Consider the following 12266-nt stretch of genomic DNA (forward strand, 5'->3'; position numbering starts at 1 on the left):
ATCCCAACTTTTGGTGGAGTCGGATTTTAAATTACAATTCTGAAAATGGCACTTTTAGAAATTTGCCATTTTCCTGCCATAGTCATTTGGTGCTTTCAGACTGTATCTTGTCACATGACTAAGTGAAGTTGGTAGCAGGGGTTTGTGTATTCCTCTTAGACAGTCACACACAATGGGAGCTTAGGTGTGACTGAGTGAGCAAATACTGGCAGAATGGGAGGGAGGAGCTGGGACCAGCCTCACTTACACCTGAATAGGCAGTGTCCTGTCCCCACATACAGGGCGGCATACTCCCTGTAGTTAGTCTGGGGCCAGGGCAGGCAAGACAGAACATCTGTGCACATCAAAGGCATGCCTCTAGAAGCTTCTCCCCACTTCAAAGGCATAACTGTGTATAAAAGAAAGATGTCAAACACCACCACTTCAGAACACTTCCATACATGTGGATACTCTGCCAGGAAGAAGGACTACTGTGCTGTAGAAGAACTGCCCCTCTGCTGGACTGCTGCTTTGAAGCAAATGCTGCCCTTTTTGCTGACCTGCTGCCTGCTGCCCTCTTGCCTGGGTGAGAATGACATGACCGGCATCTCGTGAACCCAGGGTGACTCCAAGGGCTAGTTGGGTGGCCTTCATCTTAAGCCTCAGGGACATAACAGGCTTCTAACAACCTTGCACCTGAACCTTGATTTTTATTAGTCTCTCTAGGCAGAGACCACTTGTCATTTGTGAGACTACCCTGCCAAGTGGTGTCAACCTAGTCCTGGAAGTGGGCCTAAGGTGCTTTCCAGTGGAACCAATGCATCTTCTCTGCTGAGCAGTGCATCCACGAGTAGAGCCGACACATCTCCTCGACTGAGCAGTGCATCTCCAAGCAGAACCGATGCATCGCTGCTTTTGCGTAGATTGGACCCTTGACAAAGTTCTGTGCCGCCCACGCAATCGCCAGACATAGCGCATAGGCCCTGCAATGTGGCACATCCACAGTCCAGGTCCTCTTATCTCTCATCGACAGCAGCATCGATGACGAATTCAGCATCACCGGCTGCGCACTGCATCCCCAATGCTGAAGTTCACATCACAAGCCCCATTGACGGGATCCTCAATGAGGATGCAACAGGAGCTTGCATCACAGCCTCGTCGCATCTCAAAACCGATGCATCACTTTGGCTGCGCGACGCATCTTAGACACTGATCCTTGCAACGCTCCGCAACCAGGATTTAAGGTACTCTGTTCAGCACTCCTAACTGGATCCCTCTAGTTGGCCCAAGCTCAATCGCAGTCGGCCTGAACTTGTGACTTTGTTCTGGTATGGCGTGACCAGATATCGCTAGTTGACACGTTATGCGTAAATTCAATTTCTCCAGTTCTACTATTTGGATTTTTGTTGATTTGGTCTTCTTTTAGTTATTAAAACTGACTCTATTTTTCTATACCTGTTGTGGGCTCCTTTTGGGGTGTGCGTGGGTGTAGGTGTTTCTTGGTGCAGAACGAATCTTTACACCTCAAAATGCTCAGTCTGAGTTTGACGCTTCTTTGTGTAGGACATGCACTGATGCAAAGAATGAAAAATGCAATTGAGAATATCAAGTGTGGAAACCATGAATGTTTATTCAATTTAAAGAAGGACTAAACAGTGGCCTGAAGCTAAATTCGTAACGTTTGTCAAATCAGTCAAATAGCTTTTATTTTGGTTAAAATAGCCATGAAAAGCCCAGAACAAATAATAAAACAAGTATGCAATCACATATAAATACAAAATATTTACACTTCACCAGCATAATAAACACATAATTAAAACTAATAAAAATATTTTGGGGCATATTTCTAATAGCTGACGCATCTCTGCATATCAGCAGGGATGCGCCAGTTATTTTGCGCCCCAGCTCCGCCACCATGGATGCGCCGCATTTATAATGCGGCGCACCATGGGGCAAAAACGGCACAGATGCGTCACGCATCTGTGCCGTAAAAGTGGCGCATTGCTGGAGTTGTGTCGCAAGTGCGACGCAGCTCCAGCAATGCTCTGGGGGGCCCTATCTGCACAATGCTGCGTCAATCCTTACGCCTGCTTAAAGCAGGCGCAGGGTTTTGACGCAGCATGGGCTCAAAAGTGACTGAGTGAAATCTTGTAGATTTCACTCAGCCACTTTTAGGAGGCGTTCCTGCGCCAGAACGCCCCCACCTGCCCTGGAACGCCTACATGTGGCGCAGGGCTTTACAACGTGACGCATCTCCCAGATGAGTCACGTTGTAAATACCCCGCACCATGGCGCAGGATTTGCGCCGCTGCTGCGTCACAAAAGTGACTCAACGGCGGCGTAAATGAGGCGCAAGTCAAACATAAATCTGCCCCATAATTGGCAAAGTTTCTCATTTTGCCGATGGTGCTGGTCAGCTAATATTGCCCCTTGCACCTGCACCAAAAAAAGCACTTTCATTGATACAGGAAACTCTATAAATGTAATTGTTTGCGGATGTTTTTAGTTGTGGCTCTGCAGTGCAGCAGTCTTCAGACCTTATGTGAACAACAGAAATAAACTTTAAGAAGCAGTACTGAGAGAGAGACTTTTACTCAGTCGTGCTCACTGACTGGATTTGATTTTCAGACGTTCTGTCCCTTTGCTGAAAAACAGTGACTTATATTGCACAGATTATGCTCAGTGTGGTAGGCCTGATTTGGTTATGATGACAAGCCAATATCAAGCCTGCAGGTCTTATTGGTTATTTGGTAAAACCTCTGTCAGATACCAAAGGGCCGATATGTTTATTATAAAAAAGTATGACAAAGGCAGTAAGACTGAATTATATATTGTGAAAAGCATATGTTAAGGCCAGCAGGCCTCTTTACATGAATTGGGTGGCCAATGTTAAGGGCTGTAGACATACATTTTCTAACATGATTTCTCATAGAGTAACAAAGTAGGCCAGGGTTTAGGTAACCCCTTCTGACAAACCCAGGAGCAGATTTCCAAGAAAGTGACGCATCTGTAGAGATGCGTCACTTTCCCTGCGCCAACATGCAACACCCTTGCGTCACCATGGATGCGCCGTATTTACAATACGGTACAAAAGAGGATGGTGATGGACGGAGCATCAGAACCAATCAAACACTCACACCCAGTCAACAGATCTTGGTTTGATCCATCACCGTTCTTTAGCCCACTCTGCCACCCCAGTTCAGACATGGCCATATGCAAATCAGTCTGACCCTGTGCCTCATGGGAACAGTCCAGCCCGAACTGCCAAGCCATGCCTTCCCTGGACCGGAAACAAGCTTCCTAGGACCGGTTTCTGGCATTTCAGCCGTCTTCAGCCAGGCTTGCTTGAATCCAGTGGCAAAGTGAGCAAGGGACTCACGTCTGAGCATACCCTGCCAACTTATGGCGAACAAAGTGGTACAAAAGAGGGTGGTGATGGACGGAGCATCAGAACCAATCAAACACTCACACCCAGTCAACAGATCTGGGTTTGATCCATCACCGTTCTTTAGCCCACTCTGCCACCCCAGTTCAGACATGGCCATATGCAAATCAGTCTGACCCTGTGCCTCATGGGAACAGTCCAGCCCGAACTGCCAAGCCATGCCTTCCCTGGACCGGAAACAAGCTTCCTAGGACCGGTTTCTGGCATTTCAGCCGTCTTCAGCCAGGCTTGCTTGAATCCAGTGGCAAAGTGAGCAAGGGACTCACGTCTGAGCATACCCTGCCAACTTATGTATCGCTCTGGGTATCGCTAATGAGATGCAGAGTAGGCGTTCCCATGCCAAAAGCCGCGACAACACCACTCCACAACATTCACAATGAACAGCCACAACTGCGATAAGAACACGAAGCAGGCGATAATCCGCGTTAGCACCAGGAAAATAATACCTGCTCCGACCTGGTGCTAAGTCGGACCACAGCCTGGACCACAAAAGGGAGACCAGCCCAGAGCCACACCTGAAGAACATCAGATGCACCCGGGCAACTGAGCATGCAGCCCGGAGGGCCAAAAGGGAAACAACACCCGCCGCAACCACCCCCAGGAACCCCCCCCCCGACCGGGCACCCCCGACCAAAGACATGCCACATCAGCTACACCCAATCACGTACAAAATTATCCGCATGATGTTGCAGAATCTGGTGACATGCATGTGCCGTCACAAAAATGAGCATCACACATTCATCAACACTGAAATGAAATGAAATGAAGACACCTTGCGGCTCCCCTCGGGCCAATCCGTAGGTCACAGCCGGCAAGACAAAAATCATGATGAGAAGGTGTGTCCTGCGCACATCAAAGGTCAGAGAGACACTCCACACCATGCTGCCCCGCTCTGCAGGCCACCAGGTCCCACGTTTGGTGCTGGGTCTTGATTACTCCATGGTCAGAGGACATACCAATGCACCCGGCCTCATCGCAGGCTGCACACCCGCTCAGCCCAATAGGTGCCAACAACTCTGTGATCTCGGAAGCAATGCCACGTGGCGGGAGGCCGTGCTGCCCGCTGGCTCTGATCTACACTGCGGTCCAGCAGGGCACACAAAACCTGAGCTTTCCGGACTACCGGGACGAGGCATCATCGCAGGCTGCACACCTGCTCAGAAGCTCAAGGTGCCCCTAACTCAGTGCACCCAAAATCAACGTCCAGTGGCGTGGTACCTGTGCCGGCCGCAATGCTCCAGGTGCCACTAACTCTGTGCAATCCCAGTCAGTGCCACGTGGCGGCAGGCCTGTGACGGCCGCAAGACCTCGGGTGCCACTAACCCTGTGCGCAACAACTCATGGGCCCTTTATGATTGAGAACCGTGTAGGGTCCGTCATCCAGTCACCACCGGAAGAGGGGAATGTGACGTCGTCGGCCCCTTATGTTGGCGGAGTCACATGGCTTGTGACGCCTGTGCCGGATGGGTGTGGTGTGCGTGCAAACCTGCCCTCAGGGAGTGGCTGTGACATGCTGACAACTACCAGCGAGTACGCCTGCGACAGGTAGCAATGAGGGCCCCCTCGAAGCGTAAGAGGAGTGGTCTGGCCTGCCGTACGCCGGACCAGCGCAGGGCTTGCAACAATGACTCGTGGGATCTGGGCGTGGTTTAGTCCATGTCCGGACATGGAAGTGACTGATGTGTGTGTCCCTGTTCTAGTGTTCACTGGACCCGGTACACAATATGCAATGCAGCACCCTCTGACTGGCATCCCACAGGATGAGCATCAGTGACGCAAGGGACATCACTGTCCCTACATTCACCCACACATTCATACATGAATGATGAAAGACAGAACACAGCAGTGCGTCACTGGATGTTTATTGCACATCCAGTGCAGTCCTGCAGCTGGAGCGGTACAAGGCAATGCCGAGCACACTACACAATATGGGCCCGTGGAGGGCCAGTCAGAGTCCATCCGGGGATGACAAGTATTGCGGAAGAGGTAGGGTACCATCCGCCGTCTGGTCGCTGTGTCATTGGTCATCAAACAGGATATGGCAGTCCATGTCGCTGTCCAAGGTGAGTGCATCGGAGTGTATCAGGGGTTAGTGGAAGGTCATGGGGCCATGTGTGGCACCAAGCAGGAACAGGCCAGGTGGCAGGAATGAAAGCTAGTGCCTACTGATCACAAACCCATCCATGTCCTCGTCCCCGAATGTGTGCTCTGCCCCACCTGTGGGTGTTGCACTACCAGCTGGGGCACTATGTGCCACTGACACATCAGGGGATGGAGGATGGTTGTTGGCCACACTGTGTGGCAGTGACACATCGGGTGCCGGAGTAGATATGTCTGCTGCACTGAGGGGCACTGAAACACCAGACGGCAGAGATGTGGATGGTGTGGGGTCAGCTGCATTCATCTGCGCCACGTCTTGTGGCAGCAATGCCATGATGATGATATGCAGGGCATGGTAGATCCCAGCTACATTTCGCTGATGTACAGCAGTGGCTGCCATCCTTTCCGCCTCCATCCGCACCATGTCCTCCATGAGCCTCTGCATGTGTGCCAGCTCACGGCTGCTATTGCTGGAGCCCCTCTGAGCGGACAGGTGTTCTACTCTCCATGTCAGGACTCCAGCACTGTCAGTCAGGGCTCGTTGGAGGCCATGGAGCGGGTCTAGACACCCATGGATGGCGTCCAGTTTAGTAGCCATGAGGTCGAACCCCACCCACACCTGCTCAGCCATCTCCCTCTGGGCCTCCAGCACACAGCGTTGGAAGGCCATGTGTTGTTCCTGGGGGTCTTGGGAGACTGGCAGAGCTCTGGGTGCCTCCTGCTGGGTGGTTTGAGTGGTGGGTGGGGTGTCCTCGATGCAGCTGGTCAGCCCTGATCCTGGAGATGAGTCACAGATGATGTCAATTATGTCTAGGAGGGCTTGGGTGTCGATGCTGGGTTTGTCCTCCTCATCATCAGTGAAGAGTGGCTGGGACTGCTCTGCAGGGGGTGTTGACACTGGCCCTGCAATGTGAAGGGGAGATGGTGTATTGGAATATGTCCACATGTATGTAGCCGCATGGTACATGTTGACATTCAGACAGCATGGCATTGTACATTGTGACAGTCTATATATCTGGGCGATGACCCAGAGTCATTGAGGGTGTGCACTGTGCTTTGCTTGATTGTGCATGTATACCATTGTGGCCATCTCCACCCGTCCCCCCAGTACCTGGTGGTCACTCACCCTGTTGCGGTTGTGTTGTGTCCCGTCGAGTAGTGTCCGGTCCCCCGACTCCGGCCACAGTATCCACACTGATGACTGTCGACACCAGCTCCTCCATGTCATCCAGTGCGAGCTGTGGCGCTGGGCCCCCACCTCCAGTCTGCATTGCTGCCTTCTGGTTGGCTGCAAGTTTCTCCTTGGTCTTCCGCTTGATGTCATTCCATTGCCTCTTGACCTCATCCATTGTCCTCTTGTGCTCTCCGACGGCATTCACCTTGTCCACATATTCCTGTTTTGGTGTCCAATGACACGTTGGAGGTGACGAACAGTTGTTGATGATGTTCCATCACCTCCGTGACTATGCTCCTGTTTGCTTGCGGACTGAACTTTGTCTTCCTCTTCTTCTTGTCCTTGCCCTTCCCTGTCCCCGATGTCTCAGGCTGGTCATCTGGGGTGCTTGTGGGGTTGCGCGCGTCCTCTGTGCCCGCTCTGGCTGCCTCCATGGTGCTTGGGTGTTGGTCAGTTTGTATTTGGGTACTTTTTATACTTTTATGGTGATTTTCCCCGCCGGCCAGGTGATTTCCTCATCGCGCTTTGCCCATCGCAGGTTTTTTGGTGTTGTGGTTTGTGTTTTTATCTCCATCGAGGTGGTTGTATCGCGGACATTGTCCGCGGTTTCGGCAGACTATCGCATGGTATCGCCTTGTTGTGAATTCTACATTGACACAGGGTTATTTTCCCAAGATAGGCTGCGATGTGTAAAGTTGCGTTAGCCTTGTTTGGTGATGTTTAGCACACGTTCTTGTGAATATACCCCTCAGTTTCTCATTCTACAGTGTGAAGGCTTTGACACAGTCTATGGAATGAACCTTCTGATTCTGAATAGTCACATGCTTTCCAATAGGCCTATAAACAGTCATCATTGTTTTTTGTACAAATTGACACATGGTACGTTACAGAAAACAAAAGCAGACTATATTTACAGGGTGACTTGCCCCCTGTGATATTTGCTTACTGTATGTGAATTGTACCTTGGTTTACCTGTAAAAACCTATAGCAGGAGTTATAATCTATAATTCCACATGCAATCTTAGAAGTATTTGTCATTTTGAATGTAGCATTTAGATTTGTGTGCAATAAGGTACTTATCTTTTTAATAAAAATGCTGGCTGGACATTGATATAATGAGTGTTAAGATTGTGTATTGTTGTGTTCTGAGTTTCTAGCCAACAGCATCCCACTGGGTCAATTTTGGACTGCTGTGCCTCCTAGTTGCCCTTACTGACAAGTTTTTAAAGAGATACTAAGTCCCCGTTTTGGGGACCCGAGGTATGGAGGCTGAAGATACCAGAGTTGACAGACCCCCATTGATACAATCGGACATTGTACCTTCCGAATACCATGGGAACACCTCTCAAAAACAATACAAAGGAGTTTTACAATGTGGTCTCTGTTGCAAACACAAAATAAGGGGTTTTACATTGTGAACTAATTTCTAAAAACCATTGAAAATGGCTTAATATAGTGAACACTGTGATAAATGCAATATGAAGGTGTTTTAGAATTTGAATGCCATGATAAACATCATAGGAGGGGGTTTTACATTGCAAACTATGTGACACATACAACATGAAGGGGGATTACATTGGGAAATCTATGACAAATTCAACAGGAAGGGATTTAGTACGTAGGTCTCTTTTTAGGCCTGTACAGAGTAAATACTGGGTGACTCTAGAGGCAGACATGATAGTCATGTAAATGTATACTATCAGCTTAAATTATTTTATTGGTCTCTCTAGGCAGGGACCACTTGGACATGTTTATTCTCATGCTAAAGCCTATAGGCTTATTTTATTGATATTTAAATGTTGTGACAAAGGCAGTAGGCTTCTCATTTTCTATTGTAAATGACATGGCAAACCATCTAGGACTACCTTTGCTAATTATGAAAGGCTTTAAGTGCTGCAGGAGGCCCATATAAGGGCATTGCTGATTTTTAGGTTTAGAGCCTGTTGCTGCTGAAACGGACACCTGGTTACAGAGAGATAACAGGAACAGACTGGATGAATCAGGTTGGTAGTCCCCATGAAATGTCTGTAGGGTACAAGATTTGCGTCCTGAGATTTTGTGAGGTCCCTTTCGGAAAAGTTTCAATTTGCCATTCTGACTTGAAAATTTGTAATTTTTGCATAGTATTTAATTCTGTGTTTATTACGGTGCCTTTCCCTTTTAAATAATTATTGGCTTAATATTGATTTATTGTTATTTTGTTAGCTGGTGAGTTTTGTTTTTTTCGCTTTGTCGCATTTGCCTCAGACTGCTTTGCATCATTACCCTGCGTTTCAAATGCTAAAAGGGATGCATGGTCCCATGTTTCAGGGATGGATGTATGGGCGATCAGGACAAAAAAGAAGTCAATTGGCACAAGTTGAGTCAGTAGCTACAACCTGACTTGGAACATTCTGAAATGAATTCCTCATATACCATAGAATAGGGTTTTTCATTGTGAACTCTCTGACAGCAGTATTACCAAGGGAATTTTCAATGTGAAGTCTATGACAAACACCATAGGAAGAGTCTTTACATTATGAACTATCTGACACATATAACAGGAACAGGTATTACATTAAGAACTTTGACAAATGTAACAGAAATTCTTTCTCTCATGATGAACTTTCCTGCAAATATGAAGGTGTTTGCATTCTGAACACCAGTACAAACACCAGTGGAAGGGACTTTCATTAGCTATCGGGCTAACTGAATAAGAGATGGATTTAGATTGTGAGCTCCATGACAAGGGGGATTATGTTCTTACATCTATGACAAATGCAAGAGGAAGGGTTTTACTTTGAGTCATTCTTGGATAACTGCAACAGAAAAATCTTCTGATTATGTCCTCCTTTACAAAAACCAAAGAGAGGGTCTATATATTCTATAACAAAGATTGCCAGTTTTGGTGGTGCTAGAAAGGTCTGATTTTCTTTGAATACATTTGTAATTTTATATTTAGTATTTGGCAGTGTGTGTGAATTTAAGTAAATTTTATTTGATAAAGAAAAAATAATGGATACTGATTTGTTTAGAGCTAGTGTGTACTTTATGGGGTTATTTAATTTGTTTAGACATTTATTTGTTGTTTTGCCTTAACCTTTCTTTTGATAAACTGCCAATACTCATTTCCTGAAGCGACAAAGTAATAGTAAGTCTGGCTTTCCCGTTAAACATCAGGAATGTCTTGCTTCAGTTGCATGTTTGATTATCAATAACCTTTTGAAATTGATTGCAGATATAATATAAGGGTTGGTTATAGGGTTCATCCTTAGAGCTGAAACTCCATTTGGTATTGCTTGATCTCAGCCGTCCTCTTGCCGCAGCTATCATCCACCTGCCACTGCTGCTATGATCCAAAATGTTGGTGTTACTATCAGCACTGATCTTACCTTTTACCTGCATTTCAACATCACTGGTACATGTTCCTGCCTTTTGAAAAGCTTAAAGAAAATGTGTCCTTGCCTCTGATTTGAAGGGAGAAGTTTGGAGACCCAGGCAGCTTTCTCATCCTGTTTGGATTACAGAAATACAGTGTTGCTTGGCTTACCTAAATATCTTATCTGCCGTCTTCAGATTATGGAAAATACAGCTGCCACATCATTTAAACTTTCTTCACAGGATACCAGCGAAAAACAATCTTGTTTAAGGCACTTTAAATGGTGCAAAAGGCACTTGCTGATACTTGTCCTGAGTAGCTCAGCTCTTGGCTTCACCCCAACATACCCTCTTACATGCCTTGTACATTTTATCGTTTACTTTTAGTTGTACCCATGTTCAATGCACTAGAGGCAGACAGACGCACTGTCTTGGTTCTCACTCATGTACACCAGAGGTAAAAAACTCTGCTCGTGTGGGTCCAGACTGAGCAGTGTGCTGCTGGATCATGGGGTGCAGAACATTAAAGTCAGAAGTAGAGGTCTTGCCAATGCTTGTTAATTATATGTATTGTCATTTTACAAAACAATTACACAAATTTTAATTCCACAGCGACCTTACACTTCCAAAAGGTGAGATAATATATATATATATATATATATATATATATATATATATATATATATATATATATATATATATATATACGTGTAAGCCTTGTATGGAGATAGGACTAAGTATAATGTGTTTATGGGTGTCTGTAGGTATGTATATATGTATACATATATGTATATATTGTGATATGTGTATGTATGCCCGTGTAGATGTACATATTCATTTTTAGTTCAAACTAAAATGAAAAACCCTTCCACCTATGCCTTTCCATCAGCTCTCTGCCTCATACCAAACCTTTATGACTACAATGGACTACCAAACCTGTTTTCCAAACTCTTCTCTCATTCTATCCAGTTCATCCAATTAGCAGGCGCACATGCCACCACTCCCAATAATCTCTCACATCTTCAATCCACTTCAATTAACCTATCACTATTCAAAATACTAAAGTAAATGCATGAGATCACAAGACCACAATCGCAACAAATTTAACACAACTAATCCTACCAGGAAACGAAGCATCTCCTACCTATTTACCTCTAACATTTGGTTCCAAAGTAGCGTGCTAATTGCAGCAATGCACTTGAACACCTCGTCAGGGCTAGTAAGTAAGCAGTGTATAGATACATGTCTGAGTGAACTAGGCCTGTGGGCTCTATTGTGGAAGCCTCTTACTTGTTTGCTTGCATAACATTGAGGTGAGGTAACTTTGTCAGACAGTGAAGGTGTATTGCTGACACTCCTGGGATTGGAGGGAACCGCACGGAAGTGTAAAAAGAGAAGACAGGCTTCCCTTTAGAAATTTGATTAGATACATTTGCTGCAAGGGGTTACTGATAGTCTTCGCACGCACTGCTATCTGGTAGATTGTGGAGTTGAAGTGTGGGACTGTAATCTTTGTTGTTCAAAGTGAGGAGGGTCCTTTAGACAAGGTCAGACTTGTTGCTCTCTTCCTGATCATGGTCAGTGTGGCTGTTGACAGTCAGATGCAGAATGGTTACACCTCTTTGTGCCTCTGTTGTGGGTGCTCCAACTTGGAAACCACTCTGCTGTGAAGAGCACCATTACTCACAACATTATTGGAGTTTTGCAGCAACTCATTTTACCATTTGCACCACTGACATTAGTTGGTTCACAGAAGTAAATAACACCAAGAGCTCAGACCAGATTCTATCATTGCAATCTTTCTTTTATTGAATTGACGATATACAGCTATATTGGTCTTTTTATTAAACACAGATTTATTTGGTATGTTCCCCTTCTATTTTTCTGCTGCTTGTTTGGTTCATCTCCATGTTTTTTTTAAGATTGTGACCTGTGTTATGACTTGATTTTCAGAAATCATGTCAGAATGTTTCACAGACTGAATAGCTAAGTCGTTGATTGTGATCTATCTGTCCTACATTTCACAATCTCTCTATTTTTTGTGTAATTACCCTCTAAATTTGTCTTACTTAATGCATGTATGTCTTTCATTTACAACATGAGGTGCACATGCAGGACAATTAGGATAGTAATTTAGTTATTTACATAAAACACTTGGTTAAAGTCTTGTGTGTGTCTGTTTGTGTGCGTGTGTGCGTGTGTGCGTGTGTG

General features: G+C 46.0%; 1 protein-coding gene across 1 annotated transcript in view; it reads right to left on the bottom strand.

The window, feature by feature from the left end:
* The window catches only part of LOC146816683 (adhesion G protein-coupled receptor F1-like), a 512362-nt gene that overhangs the window by 252943 nt on the left and 247153 nt on the right, over positions 1-12266 (bottom strand). The window lies entirely within an intron of this gene.

The sequence above is a fragment of the Triturus cristatus genome, chromosome 6 (assembly GCF_964204655.1).
Source record: "Triturus cristatus chromosome 6, aTriCri1.1, whole genome shotgun sequence".
NCBI classification, from domain to species: domain Eukaryota; kingdom Metazoa; phylum Chordata; class Amphibia; order Caudata; family Salamandridae; genus Triturus; species Triturus cristatus.